Source organism: Sapajus apella, unplaced genomic scaffold, assembly GCF_009761245.1.
Source record: "Sapajus apella isolate SASKATOON/1434 unplaced genomic scaffold, GSC_monkey_1.0 scaffold81, whole genome shotgun sequence".
In the NCBI taxonomy this organism is placed as follows: domain Eukaryota; kingdom Metazoa; phylum Chordata; class Mammalia; order Primates; family Cebidae; genus Sapajus; species Sapajus apella.
Genome location: NW_022437021.1, coordinates 5,679,525 through 5,700,462, shown reverse-complemented (window position 1 = coordinate 5,700,462; position 20,938 = coordinate 5,679,525).

Sequence of the window (20,938 nt, the reverse complement as noted above, 5' to 3'; positions counted from 1 at the left end):
TTATAGGTTGGTTTGGGACCATAATAAGAGGTCAAACAAAAGCATTTCTCAAAGAAATATTTCTCATGTATTGTAATGGATAAGTTCAAGTACAATTTATAAGTACATCTCACAATGAACATATAAAAAGTATTTTGTGGGTCATTGTCAGTTATTAGTCAAGCAGATCCTTAAACTGCTTGAAAAAATAAAATACAATTTTCCAATAGAGATTACTTTAAATAAATTATTTCATTGGTATTCGAAAGAGGTATATTTGTGAATGATAAAATTTAAATAGCACTACATTTTCTTAAAGTATCATTAATACATTAGTTGAATGACATATTCGTATAACTAATAATTCTAAAAGCAAAGTATTAAAATAGCACTGATTTGTACATTTTACACACACATTTTTAAAAGATGAAATTGACTTACCTGAAAACAATATTTTTTGCTTTAAAATTTTTGTGTATTTTATAAAAAAGATCTCAAGAAATTTCATTCATAGTATAGACTTTCAAAACATGTTCATAGCAATACAGTGATTAACATGAAAAGGAACCACTATTGCTGCTTTGATATAGTTCTCTGTGGCCTGGGTTTTCTTTCTTTCCTTTTTAAAAACCAAGTATCCTCTAATTTGTGGATATCTCCATGTTTCAGATCTCAATACCTGTTTGAATTAAATTTGCAGGGGAATAACTGCAGGATCCCCCCATAGACAAAAGTGTGGCCTTTATTTCCTTTCAAGTTGGCAGCGTGTCCTTGCTTAAATGAAGCACTCTGAGACAGACTGTTCTCTTGCCCTTGGAAATGCTTGTCTTCACAATTGCAGTAGCAAATACCTGGCAGTCATACAGGCTAGTTAGATACATATTCCAAATATCATGTGCTACGCGATCATTATAAAGATTTTTTTCTTAAAAAGCAGATTTGGGAACTTTTCTTGACCTTATCTTTCCAACTCTTGGAAATATTTTAAAAAGTTAACTTCACCAAATATTCTGTCAAAAACTCTAAGCCCCTCAGTTAGAATGACCAACTGTCCAGGTTTACCCAGGGCTGGAAGTTTTCTTGGCATGTGGGAATTTTAAGTGGTAAACCCAAGAAAGTCCTGGGCAAACTAGGATGATTGGGAACCCTATTCCACGGATTAACTTGTGCTCTCACAAGATAGAGTAAAAGGTTACATGTTGGTCACTGGTCCAGCATTGGGAGTCCTCCATGGTGGCTGTAACCTTTTAAATTACCAGATTAAAAGTCAATTAACACAGCCCTTTGTAACTGGTCTTCACAGTGAGTAACAGTCAACAGAAGCTGAGTTGAACATGAAGATAAAATGGAACAAACCACCTTGATTATCTTGCCATTCCACCTTTAGCCTTTGCCTCCCTAAGAAATGGGGCATAGATATAGGCTTCTAACTAGCCACTGAACCCGTTCATGAAATCAGGTTAACTAGCTGCTTTTAGAAAGGGCTCTCAGAAAGTATTTCCTTGGAATAAATCACTGTTTTTTTTTACTTGATGTTAAAGTTTATCAGATTGTAAGGAACTATCAGGCTTCTGCATGTGTGTGTGTGTGCATATATATATATATATATATATATATATATATACATATTTGTGTATGTGTATATATATATGCATATGTGTATGTGTGTGTATATATATATATGTATTATAAAATAGTACATTGGGATGAGATTATAAACTCAAGCAGAGATTTCCCCAAATGGCTGTACATCAACAGTTTATTTAATTGTCATACTTTTTCTCAAAGGTAAGTAGGATTAACACCCATATCTTTCCCCAAATTGAAAGTTGTATCTACAAGAAGAAAAAAGAAGTAAACTAAGTCTTAAAAATTATACTGTGATTATTGAAAATTGTAGAATGCAAGGTGTGGACCATGCAATCCTTCACAATGGATTTCACAATGGGTTTCCCTGGAAATGTGAATGTAGACCTTCACGTTTCTATGTGAAATTCTTCCATGAGAATTAATCTACTTCTTTCTTGAACTTAATGCCATCCTTCTTGTAAATGCACATGAAATTTCACTGCCTTTATTGCTGAAACCACAGTACTATTCTTGCTATCTCTTAATTAAACTCAATGAAAATGAATTTTAAAAGACACATAGATAATGTAATTATTGCAAAAGGTAACTACACATTAGGCTCTAGAGCTAATTCTCAATATGGGACAATGTTGTTACCTAGGAGACGTTTGGCAATAGTGGGGCACAAATTGGACAGTCATAACTGGGCACTGAAGGGTGCTGTTTTAGTTTGCTTTGCATAGCTATAAAGAAATGCCTCTAACCAGGTGTAATTTACAAAGTAAAGAGATTTATTTGGCTCACATTTCTGCAGCCTGCATAAGAAGCATGGTGCTAACATCTGCTTCTAGTCCAGACCTCAGGAAGGTTTTACTCATGGTGGAAGGCAAAGCAGGTGCAGACCTATCACCTGGTGAGAGGGAACAAGAGAGTGGGAGGTGCCAAACTCTTTTAAACAGCCAGATCTCCTGGTAACAACAGAGTGAACACTGGTGCATTACCAGAGAAGGGCACCAAGCCATTCATGGAGGATCCACCTGCATTACCCTAACACCACCCACCAGACCCCACCTCTAACACTGGGGATCACATTTCAGCATGAGATTTTTTGGGGGACAAACACCCAAACTATATCAAGTGTTATGGGCATTTAATGCATAGAGGCCAAGAGTGCTGCTAAACATTCTAGAATGAGCAGGACAGGCCATGACCATGAAGAATTATCTTATCCGAAGTGCCAAAGTTGAGAGGCCCTGCTTTGGAGGAATGATTACAATTGCAAATATACATTTTAAAATACTGAAATATGTTGAATTTGTAAAGTACAATTGAGAAAAATATGGATTTACTGTGTATACAACATGGACTTTATTTTTATTTTTTTGAGACAGGGTCTCTCTCTGCCCCTCAGGCTGGAGTGCAACAGTACTATCACAACTCACCGCCACCTGCCTCCCAGGCTCAAGGGATCCTCCCACCTCAGCCTTCTGAGTAGCTTGGTCTACAAGTGTGCATCACCACATTCGGCTAATTTTTTAAACTTTTTGTAGAGATCAGGTCTCACTGTATTGCCAAGGCTGGTCTTAAACTCCTGGTCTCAAGTGATTTTCCTGCCTTGGCCTCATAATCCTGATATTATAGGATTGAGCCACCATGCCTGGTAGGCTTTATTTTTGACCTGCAAATTTTCTTGTAGATTGATGAAAATAGCCTGATAATATTGCATAGTGTCCAAACTCTTTTGGCCTGTTGTAACAAAATACTGTAGACTTGGTGGCCTAAACAACCGACATTTAATTTTCACAGTCCTGGAGGCTGAGAAGTCCAAGATCAAGAAGCCGACAGATTTAGTTCCTGGTGAGGGCCTGCTTCCTGGCTTGCAGACAGTTGTCTTATTGCTTTGTGTTCCCATGGCCTTTCCTCAGTGCATGCAGGTGGAGAGAGAAGACCACCATTGTCTTCCTTTCCTTATAAGGACACTAATCCCATCATGATAGTTCCACCCTCATGACCTCATCTCAGATGAATTACCTTCCAAAGTCCCTGTCTCCAAACACTATCATATTGAGGGTTACGGCTTTAACATGCGTTTGGGGGTATATAAATGTTCAACTCACAGCAGTCAATAAAATAAAACTTTTATTATTCAAATCTAGACAGGGACATGTAGTATCATAATTTTAGTGGAAAAAAATCTGTAAATAACATTGAGCAAGTTTAATTTCTAAAAATATCTGAAAGGTGTTTATTAGTATTACACTGTTATACTTCATACCCCACACTTCCATTTTCATTTACATATTTCTCTGCTTAATTACAGGTGTTATGGTATGGGGAAGAACTCTGGCCTGGGAGACAGAAAACCTGGGCTCTAGTCTCAACTTATTTGCTTAAGGGACCTTGAGTGAGTCTGACCCACAGGACCTAATGAATCAAATAGAGATAATAATGAAATATAGATATGAAAGCCCCATTATAAATGGTGAAGCTCTGTAAAAATGTGAGAATCATCATTCATGTTAAGCTAATTAAGGAGGAAGTTGAGGGTCTGAAGGCTTCTGCCTAGCATTGACTGCCTCCCCTTTATAAAAGGATGTTCTGGTCATCTCCAAGATGACCGGAGATCTTTCTGTTATCCTCCTGGTCACCTCTCTTCTGATGTTATCACTACACTTGGGTTCTCCTGTGTACACCCAGGATGTTTTCTGTTTGAATTTTTTCCAGACCTGGTAAATTTCATATGAATTAGTCTGCAGTGCAGCTGCAATGACATTTGAAGAGTGGCTAAGTCCTAGTTAGGAGAAAGAAGACCCTCTTCTGAGAGGGCTGGAGTAGAGTAATAATTGTTACAGGAGTGTTCTGAGGTCAGAGGAGAGCGGGGCTTAAGAGTGTGTTTCAGGTCCAAATGTGGCAAATTCACAGACAGACATTCTGGGTTGAGAGCCCTCACAGTTGGACAGTACCCAGGAGCTGTGTTGGCCATTTGTTCGTTGACAAGTTGGGTAGATGTGAGCATCTTGCTGGGAGAGGGAAGGCTCATATCCTACAGGTAGACAAGTTGGGGTCATTTTGAATTGGAAGGGGGAAAAAGGAAAGGGATATAATGAAAATGAAAGCCAACTACTCTTTCCTGGGGCTAGCCCCGGTGGGAGTAAGTAGAGGAATTGAATGGAAAGATCTCTCAAACAGGGACATAACCCTGGATTTTAAATATGACCTTTCCTTCTCCTCTAAAAAGAAAATCAATTTCAAGATAATAGAGGATTGGACAGAGAAGTCGAATGCCATCTTGGAAAGGATCTTAAACTTGCAAGAACTGGCTTGAATCCCAACCAGCTTTTAGCCTCAGATCCATTTACCTAAAATAATCATTTTTCACTAATTCACATCTGCTGGGGGAATCAAAGAAATGAAGTATATAATGGTACTTTTAGCACTAGGATTAGCTACACATCTTCGTCTTCTTCACCTTGCATATATCTTTTCTTTCTTCCTCTTCTCCTCCCTTCCTCTTTTCTTGTCTCTTCTTTCCTCCACCTCCCTCTCTCCTCACTCCTCCTGCTTCTATCATTTACCCTTACTGCTGATGGGAATTGAAACGGCATAAGGCAAACTAATGCCACATTTTTCCTGCTTCTTTTCAGGCTAAGCATGTTTTACAAGACTTATTTACACAAAATATTAAGATAATGAGCAACCTTAAGGTTAAGTGACACAAATGTACTTTATTAATCAATCTTTTAAAGCTATGATGCTTTTAAAGCTTAAGTGCATCTCTATGCATTAATGTATGCTTCAGGATGTTTCAATCAATGACAGACCACATATGATGGTGGTCCCATAAGATTATAGTACAGTATTTTTGCTGTTCCTTTTCTACTTTAAGATATAAAAATACCATTGTGTTATGGTATTCAGTACAGTACAGTAACATGCTGTACAGGTTGGTAGCCTAGGAGCAATAGGCTATTCCATATAGCCTAGGTGTGCAGGAGGCTATGCCATCTAGGTTGATGTAAGTACACTCTATGATGTTCTCACTATGTTGAAATTGCTAATGATGCATTTCACAGCACATATCCCCATCATTAAGCAATGCATGACTATATAGTATTTCTCTCCTTATCTGTGGTTTTGCTTTCTGAGGTTTCAGTTGCCCAAAGTCAACCACAATCTTAAAAGAGGTCAGTACTATAAGATATTTTGTGAGAGAGAGACCACATTCATATAACTTTATAGTGTATTGTTCTAATTGTTCTATTTTATTATTAGTCATTGTTGTTTATATGTTTTTGTGCCTAATTTATAAATTAAACTTCATCATAGATACACATAGAAAATAACATAATATATACAGAAGTACACCATTTCAAGTTTTCACTGGGAGCCTTGGAGTGTATCCCCTCCGGATAAGGGGGAACTACTAATTAAATTTCAATTTAATTTCTTTACAATTGACCTAATTGGTAGGTTTTATACTTGGGTAACATGGCAACAGCTCTGAGGCCACTCTAAATCATGACCAGAAAGAGAATGATAATTTCCCTTTAGAAATATACTCCTCTACTAGATTGATGACAAAATGAACAATTATAGGAGTCCTTTGTTTGTCCTTGTTGATTATATTGCCAAAGAGAACTTACTCCATAGCAATTATGAAATGTTCCTTTGATACAACTGATATGGACTGAACATATTTTGATGCATGAAGTTGAGAAGGATTGAGCACTTCTATCAAAGAGATTGATTGGTAATTGTATTTTTCCTTATATAAGAGTAGCTAGCCATTTTGGTACCTTGGTCACCTCTGTGATCTAGTGTTTTAGTTTTCTATTGCGCCTGTAACAAATTACTAAAAACTTGAAAAACACAAATTTATCACTGTACAGTTCTGTAGGTGAGAAGCCTGACACCTGTCTCATTGGGCTAGAATCAAGGTGTTGCATTGTTGTTTCTTTCTGGAGGCTCTAAGGGAGAGTCTATTCCTTATTTTTTCCAGCTTTATTTCCTCTATTCTAGAGGCTTATTCCATAGCTCATGGCACACGTTTCCTATCTTCAAAGCCAGCATCATTGGTTTGAATTCTTTCTGTCTGATTCTCTCCATTTGGAAATAGTTCCCTGCTTTTAAGGACTCATGATTAAATCAATACAGTATAATTTTCCCACCTCAAGGTTCCTAACCTTAATGACATCTGCAAAGTACCTCTTTCCATGTAAGGTAATGTATTCATAGATTCCAAAGACGAGGGCATACGTATTGCTGGGGGACCATTATTCTACCTGCCACATCTATGCTTAGCTGTTGGAGCTAGAAGATTTTTCTCTTAGAAGTATTCCTTCCACATTCTCATTCTTTACAATTCCGTTTTTTTTTTTTTTTTTTTTTTTGGTGGATTCCTGAATTTCTTCTGTTCCCCATTTCATTCTCTCAAGGTATGTTTCTGTCAGCGGTCAATTCCCCATTGATTTCACCTCTCCTTTTACCCCAATTTCTGTTAAAGGGTCTGCAGATCAGTCCTAATGCTCTAACTCTACCTGATTTCTTTGTATTTCAGATGTCATCTTTCTTCCTCGTCTTTGCACATATCCTCTGGCTTGCTACCCTTTTTGTTACTCTATATGTCTTTTCAATACACATTTCTCTTTTTCATGTTTTGTGTCTGTCCCAGAAATAGAACAGAAAAAGATGGAGATTGACTAATGTCAACCCTTTTCTCCCAAGTGAACACATATAATCCCACTGTTTGTTTTTAAACTACAGGTGATATAATTGTATGGCTTTCATCAGAAACACATCTGTCAAGTGATTACATTTTTACTCTTTAGTGAGGGGCTGGTTGGAAGAGAGAGTCAACATAGTTCATCTCATCTCTGATTTAATCTAGTATGTATCTCTAGCTGTGATTATAGATTTTAATTCTTTATGAAGTCATCATCATATTTATAGAGACAATCTTTTTCTCACGATCTTTAATTTAAATATTTTGTCAAAAAAGAAAAGAAATCTTCCTTGCCTGGGTTGCGTTTTATACAAATTCAGATAATGAATATGCCTGCCCTAGTTTAAAATGTTATGGTGACATTTTTGGAGAAGAAATTTTCCTATCATTACAAATATATCCTTAAAATGTTCTCTAAAATGTAATTTTTAATCCATAATAAAAACCAACTGCAAGATTTTTTCTTCTATCTATACTGTTATGGCTAGAAGTGTATATTTTCCTCCATATATATGTATATACACACACACATATATATATAAATTTATCTGAAAATATATGACTTTTAAAGCAATTATTTAAGAAGAAGAATTTCAAATGTTCATAGTTATCCCCAAATATACATTATTTTTAAGGATGTGAGAAATTTGGAGAAATTATATAGAAATACAGCAAAATTTCTATAAATCAATAATAAGTTAGGATATGCAGTTATCTTCTAATAATACCATCCTTTATCTTTGTTTACAATTTTACATCATTCATCTTCTTTACAGCTCTTTTTTTTCAAGAAGGGATAATTCAGGAATATACCAGACGTTGCTTGAATGTAGTAATGGCTCTATAAATAAAGAATATATATTTTAATAATACACAGCTTCATTAGAGACAAACTGAATTAACGTAGGAGTTGTAGGGTGTGTTTGAAGACCTCAGATAAGACAGGTTATGATGGGTCCTTATTCAATGCTAACTAAAATAAAGTCAAATAATCTCAAAATATACAGTATTTATCAGAAGTTACGATGGGTTACTAGGAATTCTTAAAATTGAATGTGCATAAGAATCACTCAGAAAGTGTGTTAACAATGAAGATTTCTGGCCTCATTTCCAGAGATGCTGATTTTGTTGGCTAGGGAGAAGGTTCAGGAACCTCCGTTCTGGTGGTTCTGACGCTGGATATTTTTGAGTTCTCTTTGAAACACTGGATTAAAATACAACTTCAGGATAAACCCCTAGTGAGTGATTCATCTCACCAGCAACCACGCTGTTATAAACACGTTGTGGAACTTCACCAGTGAAGCGAAGCTATGAGAACCAGCTTTACAGAATCCTCAGTAAGAAGCAGGCCTGTTCTGTCCGCATGGTCTTTTGTCCCTAAAGGTCTAAATCAGGAAGAGTCAAGTGTCTAAGGCCACTGACCGTTTTACCCAGCTCTAAAATTCTTTTAAAATTATTATTTTTTAAAAAGAGGGGAAGTTGAATTCCACAACTAGAGATTAACTTAGAGTTATCTCTTTAGTAAGAAGACTTTCAGAGTAGAATCAGTTAACTGATCACTAAACAGGGAAGGAGAAGGATACAGGTTTTCTTTTCTTTAGATAGGGCTTCTGACAACAACCACAGAGAGGGAGATAGTGCAGCTGGTGGCAACTTGATGGGCAGGCAGAGGAGGGACTTAAAAGGCTCCTGGTATTCCCTAGGGTGGGCCTCTTTGCTTTCAGTAAGGCTGCCATTTGCAGAAGCTACGCATGGAGACTTCTCAGGCAGCTCAGCTTCCCAACCTTTCTGAGTGTTTTGTTTGTTTAGGTTTTTAATACATCTGACTTCTTAAAAGGCCCTTCCTTCCCAGGGAATTCACTAATCAAGGTACTACTCTATTTATTTCCATAAACAAATCCTTATGAAAGAACAATTCATTTATTAACCAAGAAATGTGATCATTTCCACTGTTGTACCCGAGAGTTTCAAAGCACCATTGTTGTTCACATCAATTAATCCAGATAACTGGGAAATGTGAGTAAGACAGGACTGAAATATATCCCAACTGATTTTACAAGATTAAAACAAAATCTAAGATATCTAAACTCATGTTGTCTTAAGCACGTTAAGAATGTAAAGAATGTTAATTCTTCATAGGAAAGAATCACAGCACAGAGGAAAAGGCAGCCAAATCTTTTTAGAATAAAATAATTTTATTCTAGAACTTACTGTGGCTTGGAAAGTTTCAAGCAGCCCCTTCCTTTGTACTGTGGAATATGCTGGAAAGAAATATCTCCTCCAGGTATGTAGGATGCCATGTTAGAGCCTAGCTAGGGACTCTAGCTAGGCTCTAACATTTTATGATAACATAAAAAATATAACAATTTATGATTTTTTTAATATAATATTTATATAAACATTTTAATAGCATAGTATTATATAAACATTTTAATAACATTAGTCTATGAAAGATGGATGTTGAATTTTAAAGATAAATATACTATGTAATTAATTATTTGTACATAGTCTTAATTCGGAGGGCAGTTCATGATTAATAAAAAAAAAGTCATTAGCTATTAGATGGTCATTTAGTAGCAATTCCCTCCAAATAGCAAATTATGTTAATTTCAAGGCTAAAGCACATGCATTCTTAAATGAGATTTTTAAAGGAAGCTAAAACAGCACTTGAATTAGATAGAGGTGGTTGAAGTGATAATCAAGTAAAACCTTTTTCAAAAAAATAAAATTGACCCATCCCACACACATTCCACCTACCCCAACTAGTTTTTTAAAATATTTTTTATACTGAGATATAATTCATATACCATAAAATTTAAAAATAAGATTTAGTAGTTTTTAGTATTCCAAAAAGTTGTACAATAGTCACAACTACCTAACTCCAGAATATTTTATCACACTAAAAAGGAACCCTGAGCCATTAGCAAGCATTCCTCATTTCTCCCTCCCCCAGCCTCTGGCAACTACTGATGTAGTTTTTGTCAGTGTGGATGTGACTGTTCTGGATATATCACATAAAGAGAGTCATACATGTGGTTTTTGTGCCTGACTTCTTTCACTTATCAGAATGTTTGCCAGGCTCATGCAGGTTTTAGTATGTGTCAGTACTTCATTCCTTTTTATGGCTAATTAATACTCCATTGTGTAAATATAGTACATTGCTTATCTACTTATTTGTTAATAGATACTTGGATTGTTACCATTTTGAGCTATTATTAATAGTGCTGCCATGAACATTATGTACAAGTTTTTGTGTGAATATATTCTTTTAATTCTCTCACATATACACTTAGGAGTGGTACTGGGTCATATGGTAACTCTATGTTTAATTTTTTGAGGAATTGCTAAACTGTTTTAACAAAGTGGCTTCAGTTTTTTTATATTCCCCATCAACAATGTATGAGGTCTCCAATTTCTCTACGTCCTTGCCAATGCTTGTTATTGTCTGTCTTTGTGATTATTGCTGTTTTAATGAGCAGGAAATGGTATCTCACTGTGGTTTTCCTTTGCAGTTTGCTTCTTGTCAATATTCTGAAATTGATTCTATGATAGAAAAGGAGGGAAGTTCATGATGGTTTTATACCTCTGAATAGACTGAAAAAGCAGTGATTCTAGAATTAATTAGACTCATAGCTTACCTATATATTTATATACCACTCCATTAAAAAGGGTTCATATGGTTCATCATAATGCATAGTATAACATAACTGTAGAAAAACATTAGAGTATTAGCAGAGTAGAAAATATAGGCAAGGTAACCTGTAATATGCAATGGGCATATCATAAGGTTTTTGTATACTAGGCAGAGGTGGGCTAAAATTTTATCTCTGAACTTCCTAGGAGCCAAAGTGAAATGATAAATTGAAAAATCCACAGAGTTCATAAGATTAAAAATAACTTAGAATCCCTCGCTGACTATTGTGGAGCCATTTTCTGTTCTATTCTTTGCATGATCCCACCAATATCAAGGGGATTCTGAATCTTGACACATCTCTTCCCATTGCTGACTATTCTGATTGATAGAAGAGTTAAAATCACCCCAGTTAAAATATCCGTCTATTAGTACCATGTCTGCTGTTTGGAACCTTTCTCAATAAATGTGTTCCCCTACTTTCCTTTTTTTTTTTTTTTTTTTTTTTTTTTTTCATGGGTTTATAGTAGTTTGATTTTTAAAAAGTTCCATTTAGAGATGCCACCAAAAGAAGTTGTTACTTTTTGTTTTGTTTTGTTTTGTTTTGTTTTACTTTAGGTGCACACTATATCTGCAATTTTTCCCCATGTTATCTCTCCCCACCCTCCCCACCCCCTGCTGTCTCTCCCCTACACCCCCAACTGCCCCCAGTATGTGATGCTCCTCTCCCTGAGTCCACCTGTTCTCATTGTTCAACATCAACCTATAAGTGAGAACATGTGGTGTTTGTCTTTCTGTTCTTCTGTCAGTTTGTTGAGAATGATGGTTTCCAGATTTATCCAAGTCCCTATAAAGGACATGAACTCATCGTTTTTTATGGCTGTATAGTATTCCATGATGTATATGTACTACATTTTCTTTGTCCAGTCTATCATTGATGGGCATTTGGGTTGGTTCCAGGTCTTTGCTATTGTACACAGGGCTGCAATTAACATACAAGTGCATGTGTCTTTATAGCAGAATGATTTATAGTTCTTTGGGTATATACCCAGTAATGGGATTGTTGGGTCAAATGGAATTTCTATTTCTAGATCCTTGAAAAATTGCCACACTGCCTTCCACATTGGTTGAACTAATTTACACTCCCACCAACTGTGTAAGAGTTTTCTTGTTTCTCCACATCCTCTCCAGCATCTGTTATCTCCAGATTTTTTAATGATTGTTATTCTAACTGGCATGAGATAGAATCTCAATGTGGTTTTGATTTGCATTTCTCTGATGACCAGTGATGAGCATTTTTTCATATGTTTGTTGGCCTCATATTTGTCTTCTTTTGAAAAGTGTCTGTTCGTATCCTTCACCAATTTTGAATGGGCCTGTTTGTTTTTTCCTTGTATATCTGTTTTAGTTCTTTGTAGATTTTGGATATTAGCCCTTTGTCAGATGGGTAAATTGCAACAATTTTTTCCCATTCTGTTGGTGGCTGGTTCACTCTAATGGTGGTTTCTTTTGCTGTACAGAAGCTCTGAATTTTAATTAGATCCCATTTGTCTATCTTAGCTTTTATTGCCATTACTTTTGGTATTTTAGTCATGAAGTCCTTGCCTATGCCTATGTCCTGGATGGTTTTGCCTACATTTTCTTCTAGTGTTTTTATGGTGTTAGGTTTTATGTTTAAATCTTTAATCCATCTGGAGTTAATTTTAGTGTAAGGTGACAGGTAGGGGTCCAGTTTCTGCTTTCTGCACATTGCCAGCCAGTTTTCCCAACACCATTTATTAAACATGGAGTCCTTTCCCCATTGCTTGTTTTTGTCAGGTTTGTCAAATATCAGATGGTTGTAGATGTGTGGTGTTGCTTCTGGGGCCTCTGTTCTGTTCCATTGGTCTATGTCTCTGTTTTGGTACCAGTACCATGCTGTTTTGATGACTGTAGCCTTGTAGCATAGTTTGAAGTCTGGCAGTGTGATGCCTCTGGCTTTGTTCTTTTTGCTTAGGATTTTCTTGGCTATGTGGGCTCTCTTGTGATTCCATATGAAGTTTAAAGTCGTTTTTTCCAGTTCTGTGATGGTCATTGGTAGCTTGATGGGGATAGTGTTGAATCTATAGATTACTTTGGGCAGTATGGCCATTTTCATGATATTGACTCTTCCTAACCATGAGCATGGAATGTTTTTCCATCTGTTTGTGTCCTCTCTTATTTTGTTGAGCAGTGGTTTGTAGTTCTCCTCAAAGAGGTCCTTTACATCCTTTGTTAGTTGTATTCCTAGGTATTTTATTCTCTTCATAGCAATTGTGAATGGGAGTTTGCTCTTGATTTGGCTCTCTGTTTGTCTGCTATTGATATATAGAAATGCTTGTGATTTCTACACATTGATTTTGTTTCCTGAGACTTTGCTGAAGTTGCTTATCAGTTTGAGATTTTGGGCTGAAATGATGGGGTCTTCTAGATATACAATCATGTTGTCTGCAAATAGAGACAGTTTGACTTCCTCTTTTCCTAATTGAATACCCTTTATTTCTTTTATTCCCCTACTTTCTATCAGCAGCAGTGAAGTTGTTTGAAGGTGTAAAGCACATGTAAAACCTTAACTGTTGCTTCTCCAGTGTTCAAGCTGAACACTCACTTTTCATATGAGAAGCATCAGATAGCTCCCAATTTTCTAAAGATTTAGGTCCAAACTTGCTGGCCCCTGCTGGGCTCTCTAGCCCCATGTCCCCTCAGCCTCTGATGAAATCCAGGCACACTGGACTCATTGTTCATTCTGCCTGGCAAGACCTTGTCTCCTCCATTCCCTGTCCCCTTACCACTGAGGAAATTTGAACACCACTCTTCAAGGGCCGAATTCATAAGTCATCTTTTCTTAGTAGGTTCTTAATACTCCCAGGCAGAATTAATTTTTTCTGTGTTCCCATAGCACTTTTAAAGCAGCAATAGTATGAATTTATCATAGTGATTTGTTCATGTGTCCGTCTTCCCCACTAGACCCTGATCAGTTTCACAGGAGGAAACTGTCTTTTTTTATATCCTCAGTGCCAGCACAAAGCAAATACTCAACAAAGGGTAGTTGCATCAAATTGACTTAATAAATCCTTCCTGACTTCTCACTCTACTGTAAACACACATGGGTCTGTCACTGTCCCTCTTTAAAAGTGACCCCCAGAAGAAAAAATCATTTTTCAGATGTTAGCCCACCACTATGCTAAACAGCCATCTTCTCTGGAAATTAGATATTTCTATTAATGTCCTCTCAGGCTACATGGGTTTTGTTCATAGACACATTCACTGTAGCATCCCAGAAAACTTTGCTGAATACCGTTTCCTGCCCTGCACCCCCTGCCCCCAGGCAAACCACTGTCAGACCAGATTTTCCTTTGCTTCTACTTTCTCATCTAAATGTAATTCTTCATATGTATCCTTGATACATTTAATCTTCTTTCCCACTAAAAAAGGTAACTTCATCCTTTTGAACTAAAACAGTAAATTTTAGTTTTAATTCCATCATCTGTTATAACTGCTCTGTCTTCCAGTTTGATATCACCTGTGTATGGAAAGATAATGTAAAATATGTGCATTTGCCTTCTTAAGGTAATTATTAAGTGTTTAGTAAACAAAGAAAAAATATCCAGTACATCTATTTATTGGGAAATTTTTGTTGTACTTAATTCAAGATTCTAAAATATCATATTCGTCCTCCCAATCACCATCAAAATTTCCAAAGATATATGGAGATGTTCTTTAGATAGCTTTGGGGAAAACATGTCATCATTAAATATATGTGTCTCTGCCTGATACGTTTCTTACCCCCACAGAGCCTCTTATGTGCCCCTTCTATGCACTCATGTAGCATCCTGTACCTTCATTATCATAAAACTTGTCACAGTTTATGTAATAGCTTATATAATTGTCTCTCCTCCTTTCTAGTCTACTATATCTGTTTTACTCAATATCCCAAAAGCTTAGTACTCTGCCTGGTTAAAATTTTATTTGAGTCAAATCTACTTTAGATCAATAGTATAATATGTATAAATACTATCTTATTTTGTGTGGTTCAACACTGAATCAGCAACTAAAAAGAGGGATCCTGATATTTCAAAGTAGCCAGAGACATTATTTCAGAGACAGCTGAGGTAGTCAGCAGATTACATTATCTGTCTGATAGGGCCATTTCAAGCTTACCATAAACTAATTGCCTTAGTCCACTTTGTGTTGCTGTAATGGAATATCTGAGGCTGGTTAATTCATAAAGAAAAGAGGTTTATTTCGCTCACAGTCTGCAGCCTGGGAAGTTCAAGAAGCACGGCACCTGCACCTGCTAGCTTCTGTTGAGGGCTTTTTATGCTGTATGACAACATGGCAGAAAGTTAAAGAGGAAATGGACACATGCAAAGAGGCAAAACCCTGGGGACATCCTGGCTTTATAACAACCCACTTTCTGAGGAAGTAATCCATTCCTGTGAGAAATAATTGAGTCTCAAAAAAAAAAAGTGAGAATTCACCCCAAAAACAGCCCCCAGTCATTCATGAGGGATCTGCCCCCATGACCCAAACCTCTCCCATCAGCCCCAGCTCCTGCCATCACTACATTAGACACCAAATTTCGACATGAGTTTTCATGGAAACAAGCCACAACTAAACCACAGCACTAATCAAATAATGACTTACATTTAGCAAAATTTAAAATCTCCCAAAATATAGACTGTAATAATGCATCAATAAACAGCATTAATTTAATAATTACAAGGTTTATTAGTATTTGTTGCCCTGAAACTTCTTTAGAACTCTAGGCTGCAATGATGAATCAACTGGGGGATCTTAGGCACTATGCAAGTGGTTTCATTCCTGAAGCACTGAAAAGATCTTATTAGAAGCCACTCACACCCTGAAGAAGGCTCTACAGCAGGAAGTCTAAGGGGAGGGTTATGGTGAGATTTCAGTATAATTTGGTTTTTAAAAATTCCACTCTGCAATACATCCCCATGATATAAATATTCCTAATTAGCACAGAATTTCAGTTCCTTCATGGAAAATGCTGCAGTGCAATTTAGGGCTGCTTAAAAATTAACTTGTCCCATTTGGCAAACTAAGCCAGGGTCTTAGAAAATGTGGCACTGTAGTGTGCAGGAAGGTGGGCAGCTTTGAGAACTCCCTTACTCCGGATCTGAGAGAGGCTTTTTGTTGACCTTACACTGAATTCTTATGTTTGAATATATTGCCGAGATGTAATAGTCAGCTACTGGCTAAATGTCAAGAGAAACTTCTGGAACACCAAGACAGAAAAATGTAAGAAGTGAAAATTATCAACACTTAAGTTTTTCTGAGATAGTTTGCTGCTTAATGTACATTCACTTAAGCAGCTCCAACGAAAAGTAGGTTTTCTGTTAGCAAATGCTGAAGAGACAAAAATACCATGCCTGTCTGCCTTCTTTCCTGTTGGTTAGCTATTGGATGCCATGAAAAATAAAATATGTCTCTATTTACTGAGCCCACCCAATATTTTAAATATCTTGACATCTATATTTATGTTCTGTCAAAAAGGTAATAATATGAAGGATTTATTATAAGTCCTGAGCTGTCCCCTTTGAATCACAGCAGCAATTACTAAGGATCACAGGCACGTGACATTGCGTCTGGGCTATGACACAGTCTTGTTCACCAGAAGTCGCAAGTTGAAAAGTGACACCATTAGGCGTGAAATGTTTTTCCTTCTTGTCTCACTACGATAAACAGTAAAGTACAAGAATTAAGAAAATGAACAAACATTACGCTAATAAAATACCACAGAGACTGGAAAACTGTGAAGAAAATGTGGAAGAGGGAGGGGAAAAGATAAAGAGAAAGTGGACCATTAATATGAACAGATTTTAAAAATGATGACATGTAGCAAATGAGGTCACACTATGAGTCAAACATGCCTTTGTATTTAGAATACTGCCAGAATTATCTTTTAACGAAGACCAACGCATCTCCTGAGGAATAACTTACCTTAGGCCACAGTCAAATCCCCAGTTTGGTGGAAGATCAGTGTTCAACATTCAGGAGTGGGATGTACACCAATAGTACCCGTGGATCTACCCTTAAACCCAACTAAGAAGGCAGCCTGAGAAGTGACACTGAAAGTGCTGTTTTCATAAAAAAATCTGCAAGAGATTTTTCTTTTTTCTTTTACTTTTTATTTTAATGAAAATCCTTGGCATGCTGTGCCACTGCATTGACAAAGTGCACCATGAAAAGTGCCCTACTTCATTGGAGAATTCATTATGACTTCATGGAACAGAAAGAGTTGGCTCATTGGCAGCAATTTGTGTGGATTTGGTTCACTGGAGCTATCATGTTACTGCATCATCAGTGCAGGTGGGGCTGACCGGCTTTGACAGTAAAAGGAGGTGGCCCAGTGCCAGCAGGGCCAGCAGAGGGGCTGCAGGAGTGCCTTCGTAGATGCTCCACAGATGCTGCACACTTCCAAAGTAAATCTCAGGGAAGGGAAGATGGGGCATCATACAATAATTGTGAAGATTATGCTCCTGAGCATGTGTGAAACACCTTTCATAGCTCCTGAATTTAGTAGGCAAGGGTGAATTTTGAAAATAGACTGAAAGAGTTAACCATAGTTAAGCCTGGGGTGTGGGTTATGAACAGAGCAACATGTAATTTATTGTACAAACAGGGATGCCTTTGAAAATGAACGGTTTGCTACTAATAATTACACCAAGACAACAGATATAAACTATGACTGCCCTGGACAAACTGGAATGCATAGTCACACTATGAGGGACTGTCACCCTCAACTGTTAGTTTTGCCATGCTTGCAGTTTTATTCTAAACATGTACTGTTTTAAAATCAGAAAAATAGAAGATACTGGAATTTACAGGAAGAAATAAGAATCGAGTATGAGGGCAAAGATAGCAGCATAATGTTTACATTGTTAAGTGACTCTAGTCTCCCGCTCCTGCTCCAGCCCTCTTCTGACCCCACATCACAGTTTAGAAAATTACATCTGCAAATTATTCAGCATCCACTGGCAATCCCAGAGCAGCCTACCTTCCTTAGCAAGGGCATACTGTCCCAGCAGTTCTGGTGTGCCCCCACCTTAGTTATTTGATTTTTTTTCTCTCTGAGCTAGTAGCCCTCCAAGGTTCAAAGGGACATTTGAATGTCAAAAGCCTGGAGGTAAAGTTTACAAACACAGTGCTTCCTCATCACAGCTGGCCAGGTCAGTCCCGTCAAAATGCTAATGGTAGAATATTTATTTATAAATAGAGGACCCATGAGATCAAGATCTTAATTTACTTTGTTCCTAATTCACAAAGGGAAGTTGCCTTCTTTTTTTAAAACTAAATTGAGGTTCTGTCTTTAGTAAATTCTTACATCTAGCTGGAAATTTCCATTGCAAAGTGTACTTCTTTTGTTTTAAGCTCTTTCCAAGTGACTTTATAACTTTTTTAATGTTTCGGCAATGGCACTCTTCTTCTGTCCATAGAACTGGTAAAGACAGAATTATGAACTCTGCTGGCATTGTCCCAGCCTACTTCTTGGAGCCTTTATGAGAGAAGAAGTTCGGCAACTCAGCTCCCAGTGCCCACAGGGGTGCAAATGAAGCTGGAGCTGAAGCCATCTATGAGAGCAGATGGGCTACCAGTCCAATGGCTATAACTTGGATAGCTCCACACAAGTTGAGAAGCAGCTTTCAGCCATGACAGGCAAGGCCCAGCAGGGTAAGTAGCTGACTGTCTGGTCTGATTTAAGATCACTGCCAAAAAATTTTCTTCATTTACCCTCACAGTTATCTAAGCTCTATGAAGGCAGGGGTTTTTGTGTTTTGCTTGTAGGAGTATCCTCAGGGCCTACAACAGTGCCTGGGATATAGTAGGAGCTCAAAAATATTTGTGGAATAAAAGAATATTTCTTCATCTTCAAAATATCAAGATGGGATATTAATAGTACCTGCACCCAGGACTGATATTCAGCTGATTTCCATTCTGATATATCATTTCAATGTCACAAGATTGTTGTGATGATTGCATAAATTAAAACATGGACAGCCTGTAATCCCAGCACTTTGGGAGGCCGAGGCGGGTGGATCACGAGGTCAAGAGATCGAGACCATCCTGGTCAACACGGTGAAACCCCGTCTCTTCTAAAAATACAAAAAATTAGCTGGGCATGGTGGCGCGTGCCTGTAATCCCAGCTACTCAGGAGGCTGAGGCAGGAGAATTGCCTGAACCCAGGAGGCGGAGGTTGCGGTGAGCCAAGATCGCGCCATTGCACTCCAGCCTGGGTAACAAGAGCGAAACTCCGTCTCAAAAAAAAAAAAAAAAAAAAAAAAAAACATGGAAAGCACTTTTAATAAAACCTGACACATACTATACTAAGTGGTCAATAAATGTCAGCTCCCATCAATTTCAAGGTACAGAGGTTGACACCCAGGAAGAATGGTGAACAATGTAGGATCCAAGCAGGAGCACTTCTGAGTTCAAGAAGCAATAACTGGTTCCTGCTGGGTTCTACTTGACTATTGGGAAGGACAGTTGCCAATGATGCTGTAGTGCTGTAGTCCTTGCTTATGGGCCGAGGCTTACACCTGGTCAGAGGTCATACATTAACCTGTCATCAGTAAATGGCATTTATGCCATCTGCACATGGGTACTGTTCTCTTAGTGAGGAGATGGCAAAGTTCTGAAAGAGTGGGTCACACAGCAGGTAAGTTTTGATCATCAGGGCATGGGACAGTGCCCAGGAAGGGCTAGCCCAGTCCTGCCAGGGTGGGGTGCTTTGGAGGAGAGCGGCTGGGTGGCTAAGAGTGAGCAGCGGGGGGAACAAGATGTGAGCAGAATAGGTGGGAGGGCCATCCCCCTAAAATATCTATTGCCTACCCGGGAATAAAATGTGTTACAAAGATGAGAAGCTCAACAGTATTCTCAGAAGGCTTTCCAACTTAATTGCCTTGTTCCTTTTCCTAATTAGAACCTTAATCAATTTAGGATACAGTATATGGTACTCCTTGGTTAGGTTTACATGTAGGTAAGAATCAGGTCAGTTGTAGAGGGTTAAACTGGGCTGGATTGTATACTGTTTGTGCATTTGGTAACAATAATTCTTATACTTCCCATTTGTATAATGCATGATATATATTATATACAGATAATAACCTATATTATACACAGGTTACATTATATATGGAGATATATATATTTCATCTACTTTGCCACTATATATAATCTATATACATTACATATAAAATCTCTTTTGTTACAATAACTCTGTGAGGTTTATAGCACATGCAGTATTAACTCTATTTAACATGTGAAGAAAATAAGGCACGAAGAATTAAGAGGCAAGGATAGTGGTTGAAGCTCCTGGGGGTGGGAAATGGCATTTTTGTTAGTGTTCTACTAATTAGAGCAGGGTTTTCTGACTTCACATTCAAAAAAGTTTTTTTCTTTTTAAGCATACTTGGCTTAAGTATGCTTACCCCTCACCCACAGATTAATTGAAAAAGCTTCTGGGCTCTACCAATTTGCTCCCTATTAAATACACTAACTGAATAGCAAACTAATTCTATCTCTAAACCAGTCATTCTAGAAGATATGCAAGATGACCCAGTGAAGCGTTGGAAGAAAATACTAGGACTTTCAGTTTTATACTTTTGGATGTGTTAAAATAAACATAATTCATTATTATAATGTAACTTAATACATATATATATGCACATATAGCAATACATGTGCAGAATTTATAAGTAAGTGTATTTACAAATACTGACATGCATACTTTTTTACGGGCACAGAGCTGCAGTTTCAAGAAAGCCTGGCAACCATTGTTCCAAACTGGTAACTATCTAAAACATCTGCATTGTTTTTAGCTAAGCACACTTCTCCTTTTGTTTTACCTTATGTTTAGTGCAACAGAGTGTGGCAATGAGCTGCTGTACCAGAATAACAAAAGCTTTGAGAGAGAAGGCCTGGGGGGATCAACTCACCTAACCCCTTCATTTGACAGGGGAAGAAACTGAGGCGTACAGGGGTTAGGGTTAAG